Source organism: Xyrauchen texanus, chromosome 4, assembly GCF_025860055.1.
Source record: "Xyrauchen texanus isolate HMW12.3.18 chromosome 4, RBS_HiC_50CHRs, whole genome shotgun sequence".
Lineage (NCBI taxonomy): Eukaryota > Metazoa > Chordata > Actinopteri > Cypriniformes > Catostomidae > Xyrauchen > Xyrauchen texanus.
In genome coordinates, this window is record NC_068279.1 from 52,220,806 (window position 1) to 52,245,018 (window position 24,213).

General features: G+C 39.7%; 1 pseudogene; it reads left to right on the forward strand.

The window, feature by feature from the left end:
- LOC127641703 (UDP-glucuronosyltransferase 2B18-like) overlaps positions 1-23,965 on the forward strand; it is a 98,113-nt pseudogene extending 74,148 nt beyond the window's left edge.
- Positions 23,966-24,213: the final 248 nt, after the last annotated feature.

Sequence of the window (24,213 nt, forward strand, 5' to 3'; positions counted from 1 at the left end):
GCGCAGCTGTATGCAGAGAGGCCTAAATCAAATCTGTCCGCTAGTTTTGTTGAAAAGATGATGTCATCGGTCATAGGCCGCTTTTGACCAATGGCATTTGAGATTGGGTCCATGGGCGGGACTTCCCATCCAGCTATGAAGCATTCTAGGAAACCGAGTTCAATGTCTCACCTTTGATCATAGAACAAAGGGCCATGCGGTCTCCGCTGCCATTTTTATTTGAAGTGGCCCTACATTTGGTTTGTGGCAAATTTTTGGTGTATTATTTTAGAAAGACTTTGTTAAAAGTAAAAAATGTAAGACACTTTTGTGTTAAAGCTATAGCTAAATGCAATATTGTGTTTTAGTAACACAGCCCTGTTTGTTCATCTTCTTTATAGTGACTATGAAAGTGACTTTTGTTGCACATCATCACATTTTGTTTTAGAAACACATTTGACCCTTATTTGTAAAAAATTAAGTTTTATACCATGCATTATTTGGTCACCTAAGCATTTCCACGAAGTCAAGTCAATTTTATTTGTATAGTGCCTTTCACAACACATATCGTTTCAAAGCAGCTTTACAAAAGATCAGGCATTAACAGATGATAAAACTAATGTCTATAATGTCGATGAATCATCATTGTGTAATTAGATCAAATACGATTGTTTATCGTGTTTAAAAATAAGTAATTAAATAGTAATTGTATTAATAACCCCAGTGAGCAAGCTGAAAACGACTGTGGCAAGGAACACAAAACTCCATAAGATGTTGATTAATGGAGGAAAAATAACCTTGGGAGAAAGGTGAGGTTCGGTGTGGTCCATCCTAAATCCAAGGTTCAGACAATGGCATATCCCATGTCTTATGGTTAGAGTTGGCATCAGTTAATCCTCTGAAGCCCATGATAATAGACTGAAGTGATGTTTGGCTGGCACCAGCTGCATTTAGTCATCATCATTCAGCGACACATAGCAGTGGAGTCCAACAAGAAGCTTCAATTTATTGCAGAGATATAAATCATGATCAATGTTTCTGGTTTCTGGTTCCAGCAGACTAAACTAGCAGCCTAATTGTGGGTTGGAGGATAAATTAGGTGTATGCCTGGCTAAATAGATGAGGCTTTAGTCTAGACTTAAACTGAGTGAGTGTGTCTGAGTCCCGAACAGTGTTAGGGAGACTATTCCATAGTTTAGGAGCCAAATATGAAAAGGATCTTCCTCGTTTTGTGGATTTTGATATTCTAGGAACTATTAACCGGCCAGAATTTTGTGATCGTAATGAATGTGATGGAATATAGCGTGGTAGAAGGTCACTTAAGTACTGCGGACCTAGACCATTCAAAGCTTTGTATGTAGTTAACAGAATTTTAAAATGAATACGGAATTTAATAGGTAGCCAATGTAACGATGATAAAATGGGGCTAATATGATCATATTACTTGGTTCTCATTAGCACTCTGGCTGCTGCATTTTGAACCAATTGAAGTTTATTTATTGATTTTGCTGGACATCCTCCCAGTAATGCATTACAATAATCTAGTCTTGAGGTCATGAACGCATTAATTAGTTTTTCGGCATCAGCAACAGAGAGCATGTGCCGTAATTTAGCAATAATTCTTAGGTGGAAGAATGGTATTCTACAAACATTGGTAATTTGATTTTCAAAGGACAGATTGGTTTCACCTAAGTTCTTCACTGTTGAAGATGATGTAACAGTACATCCAGTGAGAGTCAAATTATATTGTAGTGGCTTATTTTTAGAGTTTTTTGGTCCAATAATTAGTACCTCTGTTTTGTCAGAATTGAGTAGAAGGAAATTTAGAGACTAAATTAGAAACTACTAATTTAGAGAATTGTGAAATCTCATCGGGTTTTGAAGAAATATAAAGTTGTGTATCTTCAGCATAGCAGTGGAAACTTATTCCACGATTCATGATAATATCTCCCAGGGGAAGCATATACATGGAGAAAAGCAGAGGCCCTAAAACTGATCCCTGTGGCACTCCATATTTTACTTTAGTTTGGTTTGACAATTCCTCATTTATATAGACAAAGTGGTAGCGGTCTGCTAAATATGACCTAAACCATGCTAATGCTAGGGGGCAGTGGTGGCTCAGTGGTTGAGGCTCAGGGTTACTGACCAAAAGGTCAGGGGTTCAAGCCCCAGCACCACCAAGATGCCACTTGGTCCCTTGAGCAAGGCACTTAACTCCAGGTTGCTCTGGGGTTTGCTTATTACAGTTGTCCCTGTAATAAGTGCACTGTAAGTCGCTTTGGATAAAAGCTTCTGCCAAATGCATAAATGTAAATGTAATGCAACTCCACAAATACCAACATAATTCTCTAGCCTATTCAAGAGAATGTTGTGATCTATCGTGTTGAATGCAGCACTAAGATCTAAAAGCACTAGAAGAGAAATGCAGCCGCGATCAGTTGATAAGAGCAAGTCATTTGTAACTCTGATAAGTGCAGTCTTTGTACTTTGATGAGGCCTAAATCCTGACTGAAATTCTTTGTATATACTATTTCTCTGTAGAAATGAACATATTTTGGAGGATACTACTTTTTATTTTTGACATAAACAGGAGATTTGAAATCGGTCTATAATTAGCCGATTCTCCAGGATCGAGTTGTGGCTTCTTAATAAGCGGTTTGATAACTGCCATTTTAAAGTTTCTTGGGACATGTCCTAAGCATAGCGAGGAGTTAATAATATTAAGAAGAGGTTCTGATATTACAGGGCATACCTCTTTTAAGAGCTTAGTTTGTATAGGATCTAAAAAACGTGTTGTGGCTTTTGATGTTTCGATAAGTTTTGTTAGCTCTTCATGGCCTATGACAGAGAAGGATTGAAGTTGCACATGAGGAAAATTATTAGACATTGTTTTCTGAGGTGCTATGACAGATGATTGCATAATTCCAATTTTATTTCTGTTTATTTCAATTTTATCTGTAAAGAAATTCATGAAGTCATTACTATTGTGCTGCGACAGAATATCTGGTTTTGTTGATGCTTTATTCCTAACCAATTCAGACACAGTACTGAATAAACATCTAGGATTGTTGTGGTTATTTTCTATGAGTTTACTAAAATATGCTGACCTGGCAGCTTTTAGTGCCTGTCTGTATCTACAGACACTATCCTTCCATGCACCATGAAATACTTCTAATTTTGTGTTTTTCCACATGCACTCCATTTTCCGAGCTGCTCTCTTGAGAGCATGAGTGTGATAATTGTACCATGGTGCAGGGCTTATTTCTTTAATTTTCTTTAATCGAAGTGGGGCGACAATATCAAGAGTGCTAGAGAAGACTGCATTTATATTTTTTGTTATTTCATCAAGTTCTTCTGGGCTTTGGGTTTTATTGAGTGTATGAGATAGATCTGGAAGATTATTAGTGAAGCTATCTTTAGTTTTCGAAAGAATAGTTCTACCTGAATGATAGCGTGGTGTAGATTGAGTAACATTAGCTGATTGCAGCATACAAGAGACAAGGTAATGATCCGAGATGTCATCGCTCTGCTGCAGAATTTCTATATTATCAACATCAACACCATATGACAGAATTAAATCTAGCGTATGATTATGGTGATGAGTTGGTCCTGTTACATTTTGTCTGACTCCAAGAGAGTTGAGAATATCGATAAATGCTAATCCCAATGTATCATTTTCATTATCGATGTGAATGTTGAAGTCACCAACAATTAAAGCTCTATCTACAGTAACTACAAGATCTGAAAAAACATTTGCAAATTCACCAAGGAAATCAGAATAAGGCCCGGGTGATCTATACATTCCTTTTTATTTATATCTGACGGTGTCACATTAAGCATTGTACACCATTAAAGATGCATAATTTAAACACATGTAAATAAACAGAGGGTTTGGGATGCAGGGTTACAGGGGTGGAACAATAGTGACGACTGCTGGGGTAGACCCTGAGAACATCATAACACCTGATCAAAAAGGGGTCATAAACATATCTTGTAACACCTGATCAAACCGAAAAATCATATTTTCTTCTCATGTATGCGGTTGAGGTTTAATAAAGAGTTTTTATTTGTGACATTAACTGTGTTAACCTATTTTGTACAAAACCTATTATTTTCCATTAAAGTGCTTTCACGAGATGCTCTGTAGAAAAATTAATGTGCTGGATCATGGTTATATCTTAATCATAATTTTTGCACTAATGTTCCACACAAACTGTTATGCTGATAATATTATTTGTAAAGAAAAAATAATTATTAAATTAGAAAAATGCTAAATAGGAACATTTAACTTCTAGGTTTTTTAGGAACTGGAAGAGTTTGCCCAGAGCTCAGGAGATCATGGCATTGTTGTATTTTCATTGGGTTCCATGATCAATAACCTGACAATGGAAAGAGCAAACACAATAGCTTCTGCTCTTGGTCAGATCCCGCAAAAGGTGTGTAATTACATGTTATTCATTAGGTGTACATTTTTACTGTGCCCATGAGCAACTGTAAATAAGTTCCCCCTATGTGTATTAGGTTGTTTGGCGTTACAGTGGGAAAACACCAGAAACCCTTGCCCCAAACACAAAACTCTATGACTGGATACCACAGAATGATTTACTTGGTAAGAATAGTGTTGTCATGTGTTCTCACTTTACATTATGATTATCAAGTATTATGGCACAGTGCTGTGAAATATGTGTGACATCTGTCTGATTTTCTGTGTTTTTGCATATTTTACACTGAATGTCATCAGATCTTCAACCAAAACCTATGAATGCTTAACAGTGAACCTATACGAAGAAAGAAAAACTCCACTTGGCTGTATATCAATGAAGGGACAAGAGTGTGAGTGAAGACAGTAGAACAGTTTGCTAATCAAAGATTTGGATATTATGTTCAATATTTTGAGAATGAATTGAGAACAGCACTCAGAGATTTCCACCAAAACAAGGTCAGCTTTGGGACTTAAATTCATAGATATACATTTTTTTATACAGCAATTCTGTAAATTTAATTGATTGTCAGGGAAAATTCTGATTTATATTGGCCAGGGACAGCCCAAAAAAGGGCTGCTCATTAACCAAAGCAATTCAAAACAGTCAATCATTAATAATTGCACCATTATGGGGGTATTTTTTTACACTTGAAATTGCATAATTAAAACTTAAAATTTTTTAAAACCAAAGAAATTATAGATGCTACATTTGAGGTCATGTTATAATCAGACTATGATACAGAGCATATAATAATTAAATGCACCATAAAATCTGATCACATACATTGTTAAAATGTGCACAAACTCAGAAATTCAGGCTTTTTCACAGTACTGTAGATACAGTCTTTATTTTTTATGATAGGACATTCAAAAACGAAGGCTTTCGTTACTCATGGAGGTACTAATGGACTATATGAGGCTATTTATCATGGTGTCCCAATGGTGGGCTTACCACTGTTTGCTGACCAGCCTGATAACCTAAACCACATGAAAACCAGAGGAGCTGCTGTTATGCTTGACATCAACACAATGAAGTCCAAATACCTGGTGGATGCTCTCAAGACTGTCATAAATGATCCAACGTAAGTTGAGTCTTTTATATACGTTTGAGAAAGCTATAAGAACAATAGCTGATGATGATGTTAAAAGTATATTGTATGAATGGTGAGGTTAGCTGTGAAGCTAGGCCTTCTCACTCCTTCTCGGGATGTCGAGTCCCGAGCTTCCGTGGATCTCACATGGGATGACCTGGCACGCCTATTTAGGACTGCTGAGGCAGATTTAATGATAATCTCGCAAACAGCTAGAGTCTTCTCATCTGCACTTTCGCAAGAGTGTAATCATGATCTGCTCTTCTCTCCGGCATGCACTTGCAACAACTGGGCTTCCCTCGATATTGTGGAGCACAGACATCAAAACTGATGTGACCAATTTTAATTCTAGTGAGACTTTTCTAGTTTAAAGGAAATCAAGTCAAACCTGTCAAACAGTAGGTAACCCTGACATGCCAAACAGCACTTGAGGAGGAAAAAAGCAACACTGCAATGCGCCAAAAAAAAAAAAATAGTTTCATGATTGTACATGAGTATGTAAGGCTGACATCAAGAGGTCGTAAAAGTCAAAGAACTCTGCGAGAACCAACGTCATAAAACTCTCACACAGATGAACATCTCCACCCAAGATAATACTCCTTACTTGCTAAGGACCATACAACGCAAATCCCATTTTGACCTCTATCTCACCTAAGGGCAATTTAGAATGACATAATTTTCTGTAATATAAGAGGTTTTTTGTTCATACATGTTTGATATCATTCAAGAGGTCGCAGTGCGACTGGTAAGGTGGTCTCATTCCCTTTTCAGAAAAACGGATAAGGTGGTCTCATTCCCTTTTTAGAACTTAACAGAATCATGCACTCTATTAGAGACATGTCCCTCCCAAATATCCCACAGGGACCACATGCTGTATGCAGATTAGGTATATTCTTTGTAAGCATCAAAGGACCTAATCAATCACAAGTTTCAAAGGTCTTTGCCAAATGCTGTATAATTCTGTATGTCTGTCCCATCCCTGCCTGTATGTTAATGAGGTATGTCCTCAGGACTACCAAACCTAACCACTCCCAAAATTCCCTTGTCCATGGTTTGGGTATTTAAGGAAAGGTGACACATTACTCAGGGCTCTCTGTAATCAGACGATCCCAAACAGTTTACTGTTTGTAATTTATTTCAGGTCATAGCAATTCGAATTTCTAATGTTTAGATAAAATGTCTAACTTTGACTTATCACTGTCTAATTGGAATTGATTAATTGATTATGTTACCTGGTCAATAAATTGTCAACATTTGATTTTATTCTGACTGACTCTGACATTGTGTTTTCCCAAACAGATTAAACGATTCGTATGTTACCGCAAGTCTGCGTCAGATTAGTGACGACTAATAATTGGCATCGATTCAAGTGTACTTGGTTTGCAAAGACAAAAAGGAATTTCCGTTTAGAACAGCAAACGCTGCTTGACCAATCTAAATCTGGGTGTCTTACCTCTGTTTTAATTTGATGTTTCTCCAGATAAGTGTACGTCGTGAAACCACGCATGGCCAATCCAAAGCTATTATAAGAGAAGTTATGTTGGTCAACTTACATCTGTAATAGTGGCCGTGACCTCTACTGAAGAAAACGTTAAGTTACATTCAAGTGTATGCAATTCCATGGGGCTATACTGAAGTATCTTTGATTGTGTATACGTGAACGTGACCGATCTCAGGTATATAGCAATTACCTCTGTTTGATGATCCAATACTGGCCGCTTGTGATCGTGAGACCCGCGGTGTAGAGAAAACACGCGAGGACCTCAAAGCGACATAGTTTCTTAATCTAAACGGGTAAAGTATAATTAAAGAATTAAAGGAATAATCAAACATTCGCTCACTTTTAATGATACTCAGACATCATTAAAAACCTTTTTCATTTATGGAGTCAGATTAATAAACGAGGTAATACATAAGAGAAAATGTATTTCATTTAATATTGTTGTGTTGCGTAACAAGAAAGACAGTAACGCGCAGAGACCTTCAACCGTATTATTGGAGACCATCATTGGACCGATAAACGGTCTTACAAGTAAAAGTAACTTATATTTTGACAAAATGTTATAGTTTCATATGAAATAATCTAAAGGTAGAATCTATTACACCTCATTTTATATCAACAGTTGCAGTTGTAGTTACATTTTCAAGATGTGTTTCAGCTAGTATTTATTTTTCATAAATGCTATAATTTGTTATTATTACTACTAATATTTAAGGCTAGCTACACTGACCTAACCATGGCAATGATGAGCCTTTCCTTCTGTGTAATATGTATGATCTGTTTGAATGATGTTTGAAATTAGGAAACAAACAAACAAGATAATAATGGGCTCATATAAGTAAATATGCTCTTAAATTTTTAAAAGGGGGAGAGAAAACTTCCTGTCGCTTTTGTTGTTGACATAAACAACAAAAATAATGTCACTTGATGCATGTCCTTGTACTGGAAAACCATGAACAAAACTATGCAACATAAAAGTAAATGCGACCCAGGATACATTAAAGACAGACTACATTTTTATTATGGTGGGTCGCCACATGATTTCCAATGTAAAATCTGTCCTGAAGCAAAACCAGTTGAGAAGCACTGAGATAAAGTTACAGACAGTCTGGCTGCACTGTCGTGCAGTATATGTTCATTGTTAATTATCAAAGGACATTACTTTAAAAGCTCACATAGCTGATGATATTTTTCATATAGTAGTTCATTTAACATGCTATGCTAACATTTAAAGTAACATACGTAAGTTATACAACATGTTATAGTTACATGCTATTTTTTATCATGTTTATTATTCGGTTTATTATTATAATTCTGTTAGCCTTTTTTCTATTTATTTTATTTATTTTCATAGCATTTATTTCACTTGAAACATTTCAAGTTTAAATTTAAAAAAAAAAGGTTTAAAAAAAAAAAAAAACTTCTGTTTTCACTGATAATAGTAATTGAATAATACCGTATACCGTGAAACCGTGAAATTTTCTGGGACAGTTATCCTACCGTGAAAATCTTTTTTGCAACCCTATACTACATATTTAATTTGAACTTAAGTACCCTTTAATACTCACCCATAAATACATTTTAGGAGCACATAAAAGGAGAGGTTTTAATTAACATCTTTTCAACACAATGGCAGTTGACAATACATCACTTTAAAGCTTAAAAAAGTGTATATATATTATATTTATTATATTTATTATAGTTATTATATTTATTATATATAATTTTTCTGTGTCAATAGTCTCTTCTGGAACACAGGACGTTTTTGAATGATTCTTGACCAATATCTTTGCAATATCACATTGCAGGAAGTCAGCATATTTTTCATATAGGGCGAAAAGTCATGTTAAAAAAGGCTGCAATTACACCCTCTTTGATTCATATTCCTCTGCACACCATCCATTTGATCAGGACTTGAACCATCCTGGTGAAAGCCTTTCTCATATGGTGTATCAGCATCACACTGTAAAAGGAAAAAATAATGTTATAACAGTATTAAAACCATGCTTGTCTGACAATATTTACTTCTCATATAATCCACAGTAAATAGCTGGAAGATCTTCTGCTAGCATTTCTTCTCTTGCTTCTATGTATATTTTGGCAAAAATTATTTTACTTGGACAAGCTTATGCACAATACTAGTGAAGCTCTCCTGGAAGCACTGGACAGTTGATGTCACATAACTGAAAATAAAAATAATTTTAGTAATGGAAAGTTAATCATTCACATTATCTTGATATTAACCCTCTGGGGTCGACGGACGCGTCCTGCTGGATATTTTCGTCATTACAGCAGAAACAACTTAAAATACTCCGTCATTTTTGGGGATACAGGTAAGTGTAAGACATCATTAGAGAAAATAAAGTGTCTACTTTTATTTGTGTACACTCACAATAACAACAAAATCTTGTGCTTTTGTAAAATAAAGAAAATAAAAAGGGAGAGCTTTCAGCAGTCTCTGTGTTCACAAGCATATTTCAGAAACATGTCACAAAAATTTACTGAAACTCCACAAATACTTATCACACAAACATGAAACATGTCTAAAGAAAGCTTAAAATGTCTACTTTTAAATAAAACAAGTAAAATTTAAAACAAATATTCTACTGCATTGCAATCTGTTTGAAACAAAGCGGTGTACAGTTTTTACGGGTCTATCTTATTATCTGTAATGTGATCCCACCCACCAGCAGAGCACGCCATTCATACGCTAATGTGCTGAGACGATCAATGCAAATGGTACACGCCCCCGACAGTGAGGTTGTAAACACATTTCATTCATTTTTCTGCGCGTTTGCAATGATACACAGGCGAGAAAGATCCAGGATATTATGGAAGAGTTAACATATTTATCAGAAGAATAGCGGGACTCCGATGAACGTTGTATTTTGATGAGAGAGACTTGATCCAGCCATGGATACAATTTCGGAAGAGTAAGTCATTTAGTTTTCATTAGCTGACATGCTATTTTATATAAACATGTACATATTTTACTAGTGGGACTGTTTACAGACTTGCCAGCCAGGATTCAGAGTATTGACATTTGAAATATGTCCTAATAAGCAAGTTTTAGTACATTTTAAATTCTGTTTTGGCTAAAGCAGGTATTTAAATTGTATGCTGTATGATATAAAAAATAATATGAATGTTTAGATTATATTTTATCTAGTGCTTATAATGCCTCATTATCATCAACAAAGCTTGTGCTTGCAAATATGTGTTAGGGTTAAACTGCATTTTGCAATATATTTAAATAGAAAACTGTTCTTTTAAATTGTAAAAAGAGTTCAGAATATCAATGTTGTTTCTGTATTTTGGATCAAATAAATCCAGTCTTGGTGACCAGAAGAGACCTCTTTAAATGGTAGGTCTAAAATTAAGTAAAGTCTTTATGTAAAGAAAATATATAGTCAGATTACTTCTTAACTTAAAACTTGATTTGGATCATTAAGTCTCCTCACATTCATTCTCTATCCCTCATTGATAGGCCCAGGGGAGGAGTCTTTGTCTCTCATGTGTGAATTATAATCCATATTCATGATCATTCACGCCTCCTCGCATATTACCTTTCAACACTAAAATTGTCTTACAAAAGTAAAATTACTATATTGTTTTGTATGAATGAGTGATCAGGATGGTTTTCACATAATTTTGTAGCAAAAACTCTAGGCTACAAGATCCAGTTCTCAAAAGTCTTGTGGACAAATGTTTAGTATTTAGAATATAAAATAAAATAAAATACAGTACAAACAGTCGGACACACAGTGACACAGTGCTCATTCAGTAAATGCACAGCTAAACAGATGTGTTTTGAGTCTGGATTTGAATGTGACTACTGTTGGAGCACATCTGATCTCTTCTGGAAGCTGGTTCCAGCTGCGGATGGCATAATAGCTAAAAGCAGACTCTCCTTGCTTAGAGTGAACTGTTTCAATTATTCTTATTTTTATCATTTTTATTTTAATCTCTTCTATGTAAAGCAATTTGAATTACCATTGTGTATGAAATGTGCTATTTGCCTTGCCTTGCCTTAAGGGGACCTGGCTTGAAGGAAGCGAGGCATTTCCTTTGGCATGTTCACCGTGTACTGTGGTAAAGCGAAGAGGGGCGGGGGCCTAGCAAACTGAATTGCGTAACCTCGTCGAAAGGTCCGGGCCAGCCAGCATGACGGGTTGGGCAGTGAAAGCCACGCCTCCAAACTCCGTGCTAGGGGCACCAAGGGGACGAGTATTTTTTGACGAACCCGGCGGGGCTTCGCAGCGGGGCGGAGCAGGTAATGCGGCGTCGGGAGGCAAGGGTGCGTCCCGAGGCTTTGGTGCTGAGAAAAAACTCAAAGCACTTACCTTGCTCCTTACACCCGGCAGGGGGCGGGTTCGTGACTGAGGAGGAGGTCCGATGTCAGCGTCCTCTGGACTCATCTGAACCGGCCGGCCGGGGAACAGTCGCGGGGCTGAGGGCGGAGGTACCGCGTTCAGGGATCCGGGACTGTTGATATCTGGAAGCAAAGTGCCGTGAGCACTTTGGGGTCTCTCTTCCCTCCATCAAAGACATTTACAAAAAACACTGTATCCGCAAAGCAACCAGCATTGTGGACGACCCCACACACCCCTCACACAAACTCTTTACCCTCCTGCTGTCTGTCAAGAGGTACCGAAGCATTCGGGCCCTCACGGCCAGACTGTGTAACAGCTTCTTCCCCCAAGCCATCAGACTCCTCAATACTCAGAGACTGGTTTGACACACACACACACACACGTGTCCTGAGTTGCACTTTAATTACTGTCACTTTATAACTGTCTGCTACCTAAATAACTGCTATGTGCATAGAACACTATCTTATATGTTATGTATGTTATGCTTATGTTTTTAGAATCTGTCATCTTTTTGCACTACTGTGTACTGGTCGGCGCTGCACTGTGTCTATTGTCCGGTTCATTGTCAGAAATTTGTTGTACTGTCCCGTACTTTTTGCACGTTTGCACGTGCACTTTATATAAGTATATATAGGTATTTTATATAGGTATTTTATTTCGTTGTGTAGTCTCATGTGGTCCTGTGTTGGTACTTTGTTGTTTTTATGTAGCACCATGGTCCTGGAGGAACGTTGTCTCGTTTTGCTGTGTACTGAACTAACTGTACATGGTTGAAACGACAATAAAAACCACTTGACTTGACTTGACTTGTGAGAACGGCATTTGCGGGCCAGGTGACCCAGAGACAAAGGAAATAGCTCTGTTTTTGAGAATGTGGGTATCGCAGCCCCGGCTAGGGGGAGCGGTCTTACCACCTCCGGAGCTAACTTCTCGGACTCTGGGTCGGATGTCTCAGGAGTGTCTGGGAGCCTTCTGGGTCCTCGAGGGGGTCCATGAGACAGGGGGCATGCGCCTCCTGCGGGGTGCTCGACCCTGCAAGAAGGAGAAAGCCACTGTTATGCGCCCTCAATCCAACAGCATGCAGAGCGTCAGAGGGAAAAGCAGGAACTGGTGTGTAACTCGCAGCAGACTGCATGCACTACCATTGGCTGCGAAGAAAATTTCTCAATGAACTCATCGTATTTGCCTGCTTAAATGGGGGCGGGGTATGCAAATACTGTCTGCCAACTTCTCATTGGCCTTTTTTCATAGTTTAGAGGCATATTGTGCATCACAGCTGGAAGAGCAGTGCTGTTTACCAGTGAGTAAGGGGGAATGCTGTACAGTAATTTGGTTGATTTTGGTTTAGATATGCTATTATCTGTTTCTCTACTCACAATGGTGCGTTTGTGTGCTTATCATGGTTGTCTCAACCGAGTGGAGAACGTAAGATTACCTCGGTATCCATGGCAAACGAATACATCACACGAGAGACCGCTTGAACTCCACCCTCACTTGAAGTCACTCCAAAAGTGATCATATCACTTTACAAGACATTAATTTAACAGCTGGTATTGTATTGATGATGTTTATGCTGAATGTCTGTGATTTTTTTTTTATATTTTTGTACCTGTACAATCGCCATTCACTTGCATTTTAAGGACCTACTGAGCTAAGAAATTTTTCTTCAAATGTGTTCTGGTGAAGAAAGAAAGTCATAACTGGGATATCTTGATGGTGAGTAAATAATGAGAGAATTAAATGTTTTGGTTGAACTATCCCTTTAAATATTGATCTGTTTCTCACCCACATCATATCACTTCTGAAGATATTGATCAAAACAGTGGCATCGTTTGGATTACATATCTGGTGCTTTTTGGAGCATCAAAATATTGCCACCCATTCACCTGCATTGCATGAACCTACAGAGCATAGAGAAATATTGTTCCAAAAATCATAATTTGTGTTCTGCAGAAGAAAGTCATAGACATATGAGAGTGAGTAAATGATGAGAGAATTTTCATTTTTGGGCAAAATATCCATTTTAAATGAGCGAAGGAGGTTTCTGTTGACAGACCTATGATTTTGACAGAGGGAGCGAGCCTACTCAGATGTATCATTCAGACAGCTCTCTATCCCATAACCCAGAAAACACAGAAATGTTTACAGAAATTTACTGTTTGGTGGAGGTTGTCACCACGGCGTCACAATGTTTTACCATTGTTCAGAGTCACCGATAAAGGTTGTGCTTCTGTTATGTCCAATACCACTTGACATTTACTGTACATATCACTGTCATGACGCGTGAAAATCATTTAAATTTCTACTGACAGTTGTGCTGTCTGAAGAGGATCTACAATGATTAATCAAGGATATAAGTATTTTTTATTTAAAATGATGGATCATGTCTCATATGTTATGCACCAAACAATGAAGTAAAAAAATTAATTATAAAGTAAAAAAATCTATAAGACTAAATTATCAATTTGCTGGGTCTCAGTAGGTTAGGGTAAAAATGTTAATTAGTGTTACTATTTATCTTTGCTCAACAGTCTGGGGTCGAAGTATGCTGGTTAAAGTATTTTAAGTCTTTCCTTAAATACAGATTATCTTGAAAAATAATATTTAAAACTAATATTACAACATTAATGTGTTATCTCCAAGAATGGAATCGCTGGGATTTGTGGTAAGTGTATTAATGTAGAAAAGCATATTCACTTAATTCACAGTATGACAAATGTTTCAGGCCAGTAATTTACTGATATATTGTTACTGGTCTCAAACATGGGTGGATGAGATTGTAACTGCAGAAAATTATGAGAAACAACACAGATTAGGATCTCCATCGTCCTGGTGCCCTTTTTCTTCTTCTTTTTTTCAAGTAACAGGTAAGAATAACACATTTTAAACAATATTTTCCTTTACAGGTTTAAAAAATAAATAAAAAATTCCCCACGGCTCATTACAGCAGTATTCAATTTGATTAATAGCTTGGAACTTTAAGCTTTAAAGGCACTTTAACTTTGAAATACACTGGGGACTTATTTTGAAACGTTTGCGCTTTACTGCTTCCAGCTGCTCATTCAAACGGATAAGGCAAATTAAACGTGCACCCCTACAATAATCTACAATGTATTACAATATAAACAATTAAAAGTAAACATTGTCATATTTCACTACATTATATCATTATCATTATCAACAGATGATCATTAGTGACAATATGACATACATTTCTGATATGGCCTAATGATTAACTGCTACGCAATAAAAACATTTCCCCACCCATATTCCGGTAACTCCCACTACTGATTTAATAAGACCTCAAATGATTGGGCGAAAGTTGTCTATACGTCACCAGCTTGGATGGTTATCTTATCCACTTTCTGACACTTTCTGATTACTTTTGGAAAATTGTTATTGGATTACTTTACAAATTAATTAAATCTGGATAATGATTAGATTACTAATTACTTTACTTTGAAGTTACTCTCTAAAACCAATCAAACCTGTAAAAAAAAAATGGGGCACTAATAGCTCTTTTAGTACTTTAATATTGACTGAAATATTAGCCAAATTACAGCAATATTGTCACGATTCCCTTGTTGTCTGCCCTGTGTTTCACTAGTCCACTTCCAACAATTCCCGGCCCTCATCACTGCCAGCACTCTGTCATTGTTCGCACCTGATTGTCATTTGTGATCATCCTGTGTCTGTGTATTTAAACCCTGTTTGTTCCCCGTTCCTTGTCGATCAATGAATGTTTCAGATGTTTTGTATGTTAATGAATGTATATGTTTCTATGTTACCTTTGCCTGTCGTGGATGTTTCCCCAGCCTGTTTATTCTTTTGATGTTTTTCGTGTTTTGGTTTTGTTTTCCCACCGTGGTTGTTTCATTTGTTCCTGTTTGTTTTGTGTTCACTCGAATTAATAATAAAGAACCCGCAATTAGATCCCCACTCGTCGTCTGCCTCCTTCTGCCAAACGTAACAGAATGATCGACCACAAATGGATCTAGCGGTTCAACAGGTGAACTACAAACTCCTCTGCCTCAAACAAGAGGACCGTCTGGTGGAAGACCACATCCGCGATTTCCTCGAGCTGGCGAGTGTCGCGGACTTCCCGGACTCCTCCCTGGTGGTCTTTTTCTGGGGCAACCTGAACAGTTCGCTCAAGGAGCGGTTGCCTCCGGCGACGCGTGGCTGGACGCTCCGCGATTTCGTGGAGGAGACTCTGCTGGCATGCGGCTCGCCGTTCACTGTGGGCGTTGTTGAGGAGGATCCTGCCTCTCCTCCCACAGTGGTGACCCTCCAGTCATCCATGGCTCGTCCTTTCATGCCTGCCCCACCTGCCAGCAAGCCAACCCCCACGCCTGCCTTGGTCAACGAGCCAGCGCTGCCAACTTCATCCGCCCGGAGGAGGAGGTTTCCGCTCCACAGCTCACGCCTGCCACGGTCTGCGAGCCAGAGCCAACGCCTGACACGGTCTGCGAGCCAGAGCCAACGCCTGCCACAGTCTGCGAGCCAGAGCCAACGCCTGCCACGGTCTGCGAGCCAGAGCCAATGCCTGCCACGGTCAGTGAGCCTGAGCCCACGCCAGCCACGGTCCGCGAGCCTGAGCCCACGCCAGCCACGGTCCGCGAGCCTGAGCCCACGCCAGCCACGGTCCGCGAGCCTGAGCCCACGCCAGCCACGGTCCGCGAGCCTGAGCCCACGCCAGCCATGGTCAGCGATCCAGTGTTGCCGGTCTCGTCCGCCCAGAGGAGGAGGAGAAAAGGAAAGGCCTCTGCTCTCCTGCCTCCACCTACCACGGCCAACCAGCCAATGCCTGCAGCCTTGACCGTCCCAGAGCCAGGGCCAGTAGCCTCGACCGTCCCAGAGCCAGGGCCAGTAGCCTCGACCGTCCCAGAGCCAGCGCCTGTAGCCATGACTGTCCAAGAGCCAGCGCATCTCGAGCCTCCCAGGGCTCCGCCTCTCGAGCCTCCCGAGCCTCCCAGGGCTCAGCCTCTCGAGCCTCCCAGGGCTCCGCCTCTCGAGCCACCCAGGGCTCCGCCTCTCGAGCCTCCCAGGGCTCCGCCTCTCGAGCCACCCAGGGCTCCGCCCCTCGAGCCTCCCAGGGCTCCGCCCCTGGAGCCTTCCTCGGCTCCACCCCTTGAGACTCCCATGGCTTCAGTTCCTGTGCCTTCCACGGCTCTGCCTCCAGAGCCTTCCATGGTTCCGCCTCCCACGGCTCTGTCTCCCGAGTCGCCCTCGGCTCTGCCTCCTGAGCCTCCCACGGCTCTGACTCCAGAGCCTTCTATGGTTCCACCTCCTGAGCCACCCATGGCTCTGCCACCTGGGTCTTCCACGGCTCCGCCCTCCATGACTCCGCAACCAGAAACTTCCATGGCTCCGCCTACCTCGGCTCCGCCCTCGGAGTTCCCCATGGCTGTCCTGTGGCTGCCTCCCAGGCCTCCTGAACCTGTCGCTGTCCTGTGGCTGCCTCCCAGTCCTCCTGAACCTGTCCCTGCCCTTTGGCCGCCTCCCAGGCCTCCTGAACCTGTCCCTGTCCTGTGGCCGCCTCCCAGGCCCCCTGAACCTGTCCCTGTCCTGTGGCCACCTCCCAGGCCTCCTGAACCTGTCATTGCCCTGTGGCCAGCTCCCAGGCCACCTGACCCAGTCCCCGTCTTGTGCTCCCTGTGGACTGCCCGTCTGCTCCCTGTGCCCCCTTGGACTTCCTGTTTGCCCTCTGTGCCCCCTTGGACTGCCTATCTGCTCCTTGTTCCCCCTTGGACTGCCTGTCTGCCCCTTGTTCCCCCTTGGACTGCCTGTCTGCCCCTTGTTCCCCCTTGAACTGTCTGTTTGCCCCTTGTACCCACTTTTGTCTGCCTGCCCCCTCTCACTCCTTGGACGATTTTTGTTTTTTTGGTATTCCTAATTTTTTGGGCGTCTGGAAGCCGCTCCTTTGAGGGGGGATTATGTCACGATTCCCTTGTTGTCTGCCCTGTGTTTCGCTAGTCTTTGTCAAAAACTCCACTTCCCACAATTCCCGGCCCTCATCACTGCCAGCACTCTGTCATTGTTCGCACCTGATTGTCGTTTGTGATCATCCTGTGTCTGTGTATTTAAACCCTGTTTGTTCCCTGTTCCTTGTCGATCGATGAATGTTTCAGATTTTTGGTATGTTGATGAATGTAGATGTTTCGTGTTTTGGTTTTGTTTTCCCACCGTGGATGTTTCATTTGTTCCTGTTTGTTTTGCGTTCACTCGATTTAATAATAAAGAACCCACAATTAGATCCCCACTCCTCGTCTGCCTCCTGCCAAATGTAACAAATATGACAAAGACAACAACTTGGCCAAGGAGATCCAATGCATTTAAAAAATGCAACTTAACTTTCTTATCTCAAATATGCTGTAGTAGCCTAGTATCTTCAGCTGTGTGTGTGTGTGTGTGTGTGTGTGTGTGTGTGTGTGTCCGTTATCTTCAACCTTCTTAGCTGTGTGTAGCATTTATGTGTACAGTAAGCTTATTTACCTGTGTTTGTGTTGTTGTGAAAGATAGAAAAAGAATACTAATAAAAAGAAAAAATTTCTGAAAATCCATTTGCAGACAGCTTTGATAGTAAAACCATTGTGCATTTGAATGCTTTTTGTGTCTTTTAGGTGTACATATACAGGTTTGCTTGTGAGTTGCATCATGCATGTCTGTGTGCATGTATGTCTGATTGTGTGTGTACTTATGCAGCATGTGTGTGATTACACAACTTTACAGCGTGTGGATTATCTCCCTGCTTGTGCTCGGACAAACTGAGTATTAATCACTTGCGCATCTGTAATGCTATAGCAGTGTGTTTATTTTATTGTGTACAGTACATAAAAGGCCGTTTGCTTAGCGATGTCTTTTTCAAGACACCATTCTGCAGGAGTTCTGGTGGCACCATACGAGGGTCGGACATGTGAATGGCGAGCTCTGCGCACTTTGCTAGTTTTATTTCTGTTTGTGTCATAAACCGGTGAGATTCGATACACCCTGATTCATAACTGTTCTATGAAGACAATATGTCAAAGAATTAAAAATCCTCAGGCTCTGGAGATAATAAAATACACTTATTTGCTCAAGCTGGCACCCCTGACAGGGCCGCAGGCCAGGGACTCAGTTTGGACGGTGCTGCGGGAGAGAACCAGCGCCAACTGTTCAGCATGTCAGTAATGTTGACGAAGGTCATAGCGGACTTGGAGATTGCTATAATATGTTGATCGATTATGGCCATGGAGTCTAAATTCACTGAGTTGGATACAAGAATGGGGGTCGTCGATAAACGGATCGATTATCTGGAGTCATCAGAAAGGGAAATAGCTGCTAATCTTCTAGTGACCAAGGTGGATTTGCAACACGTTTGCAGAGATTATATTTATTATTTGTCTCCGATCCATCTAGATCTATGCCTTGTCTCCACAGAATTATTAATTCCTTTTCTGTGTTCTCAGGATACAGAATCTATTGGTCTAAATCTGAAGCTTTGTCTCTGACAGCATATTGCTCAGTAACAGCTTTTCAGCCGGGCACAGACAGGGCATTAAGTATTTGGGCATTTTATTCCCAGCAAATTTGTCTGATTTATTTAGTTAATTTTGACCCCTTAAAAAAAGGTTTTCGTGTGATGTGGGCAGGTGGGCTTCATTACATTTATATATAAATGGGAAGGTTAATGTGTATTCCAAAATTCAACGACATGCTACAGTAACTCCCTATAGATGTCCCCCTCTCATATTTAAACAATTTGATAACATAGCGAATTCCTTCATTTGGAATGGTAAGCATCCCAGATTACATTTCAATAAATTACATAGGCCAATTGATAAAGGTGGGATAGGCCTACCCAAGATTTTCTTTTATTATTATGCATTTGGTCTCAGATATTTGGCTCAATGTTCGCTTCCACCTGACACACCCACATGCTGGTGATGCCTTTCGGAGGATGGACCAATGTATTTTGGTTTTGTATTAAGATCCAGGAATTCTGGTTGAAGGTTCAGAGTTTTGTGTGTGACGTGTTAGGCACTTCGGTTTCGTTTTGCCCCAGACACTGTATTTTGGGCGATGGGGGCGGTCATCGATATGGGGAATAGACACATAGAGAATTGGGTTCTGACCAGTGTGATGATTACCAAGCAGATTATTGTGAGGGGTTGAAGACAGAACTCGAGGCGCTTACCGAGTTTCCACATTGGATACACACTGTTTAAAAATGGTGGAGGACATCGCTGTTTCTATAGTGATCGACTCTTGCGTGGCTACCACAAAATAGGGAGAAATACCTCTGCTTGGATGCTATTTTTCCACTGAGAAAGCTGACCTTCAGAACACTGACAGCATATCTGCTTGGGAGTGGCAACAGGTGATCGCACTCTCTCCATCTCTCTCTCTCTCTCTCTCTCTCTCTCTCTCTCTACACACACAAAGACACATAGACACGCTTACACCCATCAATCCTTCCTTGTTTATCCAATAACTTGTTAGAAATGCACAAGCCGTAGAAGTTATCTACTCACCAAATATGTGTGTGGGAATGTTTGTGAGGGGTTGTGTGTGTGCGGTTAGTGAGAGAGAGAGAGCGAGAGAGAACAGAGTTACGGCACCGAAGCTGGTTTTTGAGATTGTGGGAGAGAAGGCAACTGTTAGTTTATCACTCAGAGACGCCGTGAACAGCTCGTAAACCATCCGCGGCAGTCTTTGTTTTTTTTAATGGATAAACTCAGTGTGCCAGTCTGTGACGGCGAAGGTGGATATACACAACAGTCCAACGTGGTTGGACAACAACACAGCAAATCTAATTTATGGTAACAGTATGTTACAGTAATACCTTGAGTAGGGTTGCAGCGGTATAATGGTTTCATGGTATACCACAGTATGAAAATGTATGGTTTTCATACCATGTACATTTGCTTATCTACGGTATTGAGAAAAAAAAAGCAACCGGACAGATAATCTCACCTGCGCATGCGCATTTCCTTTCCTCCTTGACTGCCAACTGTCAGACTTGTCAACTTGCACCACACACACACATGCAGCAGAGAAAATGTCAGAGAGAAGCGTGGCAAGGGGGTCTGACATAAGTGAGAGTTTGTGTGTGTGTGTGTGTTAAAGCAGTGTTTATCAACTGGTGGGTCGCAACCCAAAAGTGGGTCGCAGGTCTATTCAGACTGGATAAAATTCTACAAAGTTCTGGGCAAAATTCTACAAACAATACCCCATAATGATAATGTGAAAACATTTTGTTTGAAATCTTTTTAAATGTATTAAAAATAAAGAACGAAAAAAATCACATGTACATAAGTATTCACAGCCTTTGCTCAATACTTTGTTGAAGCACCTTTGGTACCAATTACAGCCTCAAGTCTTTTTGAGTATGATGATACAAGCTTGGCACACCTATTTTTGGGCAGTTTCTCCCATTCTTCTTTGCAGGACCTCTCAAGCGCCATCAGGTTGGATGGGGAGCGTCGGTGCACAGCCATTTTCAAATCTCTCCAGAGATGTTCGATAGGGTTCAAGGCTGGGCCACTCAAAAACATTCACAACATCAACTCAAACAGAGTTGTTCCGTAGCCACTCCTTTGTTATCTTGACTGTGTGCTTAGGGTCGTTGTCCTGTTGGAAGATGAACCTTCACCTCTGGAGCAGGTTTTCATTCAGGGTCCTTTTGGCAAACTCCAGGCTTTTGTGTGCCTTTTATGGAGGAGTGGCTTCCGTCTGGCCACTCTACCATACAGGCCTGATTGGTGGAGTGCTGTAGTGATGGTTGTTCTTCTGGAAGGTTCTCCTCTCTCCACAGAGAAATGCTAGAGCTCTGTCTGAGTGACCATCGGGTTCTCCGTTTGGCTGGGTGGCCAGCTCTAGGAAGAGTCCTGGTGGTTCCAAACTTCTTCCATTTACTGATGATGGAGGCCACTGTGCTCATTGGGACCTTCAATGCTGCGGAAATGTTTCTGTACCCTTCCCCAGGTCTGTGCCTCGATACAATCCTGTCTCGGAGGTCTACAGACAATTCCTTGGACTTCATGGCTCGGTTTGTGCTCTGACATGCACTGTTAACTGTGGGACCTTATATAGACAGGTGTGTGCCTTTCCAAATCATGTCCAATCTACTGAATTTACCACAGGTGGCTCCAATCAAGTTGTAGAAACATCTCAAGGATGATCAGTGGAACCAGGATGCACCTGAGCTCAATTTTGAGTGTCATGGCCAAAGGCTGCAGAATTTTGAGAAAAATAATGAATTTAATCCATTTTGTAATAAAGTTGTAACTTTAACATAAAATGTGGAAAAGTGAAGCGCTGTGAATACTTTCCGGCTGCACTGTAGACATACAGTCCTAGTGCTTAACACATGCACAGAGCACTAGGTAGAACCAGGAAGTTATTTAATTAATCATGATCATTAAGTTGATTACTGATGTCAAGATTTATAGTAGAGGTTTATTTTGGAGGAATGTTTTGGTCTGTTCTCACCCAAAATCATGAAGACATTTGCTTCAGAACACATTTATTAAACTACTGGAGTCTTATGGTTACAATTAAGCTTTTTTAGTCTTTTTCAGAACATGAAACTCCTATTCACTTGCATTTTATGGGTGTATTCACGTCATACATCCATCAAAATATAACTCACATGACTTAAAAGCAGTAATGTTTAAATAGTTGGGCGAAGTTCTGATATTCTGATACTTCTATACTGATATTTGATGATGCTCAGTGTTATGTGATTGTTTTTAATCTATCAATATTCTGCTTCACAGGTGCCAAAGGCTCCATCCAAGTCTTCTCTGTCTGGTTTTGCGAAAGTAAGTATTTTGTTTTCACCTTGCAAAAATACATGGTACAGTTACATTAGTGTCATTGCTTTTTTGATTCTTAATAAAGTGTGTAAATGTTTGTAGGTAAGCTCTTCCTGTCTGTAAACTGTCTGTCTGTAATAACATTTAATTTTATAATTTCTTTGTAATTTTTACTTTTATTAGTGTTGCAGTGATGCTAATTATGTAAGTACTTTTTGCTGAGGATTTAGGTCTGTACATACAGATTTGTTATGCATTTCTGTGATGGATGAAATGGCTGAATGAAAACTTAAATGTGTTTAAATAATTTATTTGAAAATAATGTATACTGTCAATCTCTTTTTATGTGATCACAACCACAGGCTGAGTTAGGACATGGCACAGGTATAACAATTCTAAAGCATCAATGGACTTCTGCCCTGCAGACACAAACATCCACTTCAATGGTACATGTTCTTATAATGGCCTCTTTCCCACTGGAGATTCTGATCCACAGCAATTTGAAAGGTAAACAGTTTCGAAGGCCAGGTCATAGTATAAAAGTTGCTAAATCTAGCAACAAAATTGTGAAGTTTGCATCAATGCTTAAGCCTGCTATACGCAGCTGCTTGTTGCCAAAGGTTCGCACACAAATGATGTCATCGCAGCGTTGCTGGGTAAAAACTACAGAGTAGTTTAAAAAAAAAAGGCTAATTCTACCTCTCCTTCATTATTTACTTTACTGTCCAAAACATACCCATAAACATATCTTTCAAATCCAGCATACCTATAGTTATTTTTCTTCAGTTCCACTGTTAAGGTGAACAAAAAAATTTGGAAATTTAAAACTAGTTTGTAGACAATGGTGCATGCCCTCTGTACCCTATTCAAATGTTCATGTATCGTGTATTGTCTTTTGTAGGAGGAATGAGTAAAACTGACTGTGGTTCAGAGAGAAGGAATGCCCTTGACAAGGACAACATGGCAGCAATATATGGTAAGTCGAGAGTTGCTGTGCGTCATACTGTTTGAGTAGGTACTACATTTGTATTTTAATTTACTTCACAACCATTAAAAATGTATGTTCTATATGAATTACATTTACACTTTTTTTTATTTATTCTTTTAAATACTATGAATTCGAATATACTACCATGTTGGCACACTGTTTTTCGAATACTGTATAGTAGATAAGTATTTCATTTTGGATACAGAGTTGGTGAAAGGAAAATTTACTATAAAAAATTCAGTTAAAGGATTAATTCAACCAAAAAATGAAAACAATTTCATAACTTACCCTCATGTTGTTCCAAACCTGTAAGACTTTAGTTCATCTTCAAAAACACAAACGAAGATTTTTTTATTGTTATGAATTCACTCTTTGAAGCATTAAATTGGTTGCTAATTGGCGTGGACTGTCAATGGAGGGACAGGAATCTCTCAAATTTCATTAAAATATCTTAATTTGTGTTTCGAAGATGAACGAAAGTTATATGGGTTTGGAACAACACGAGGATGAGTAATTAATGACAGAATTTTCATTTTTGGGTGAACCATCCCTTTAAAATATAGCTGTGATTTTTGTCTCTTACAGTGGCAGTGAAGAAGAAGTTTCCCAATGTGTCCAGAGGAGCTTTGGGGTTTGCAGTGAAATCTAAGATGGGGGAACTGAGATGGCTTGAAAATTTTTTTTTTTTAGAAATTTAAATATGTTCATTGCTTGATTTTTTTTTTTCAAATGTGTTACATACATGTTCACGTTTTAGACATCATATAAAGATTTTCTTCAAATCTTACATTTGTGTATTTTCTTGTATTGAAGGGCAAAATATATTTTTAAATGCTTTTAAAATATATTTAAAATATATTTTCAAAAATGCCCAAACTTTTTTTTTTTTTTGTAGAAAATGTATCTATATAAATGTATTTAGACAAATATTTTAACAAATATATTTTTTGTATATTTTGAAAAAGCCTCTACAATAGTTTGGGCAAATGAGGACAGAAA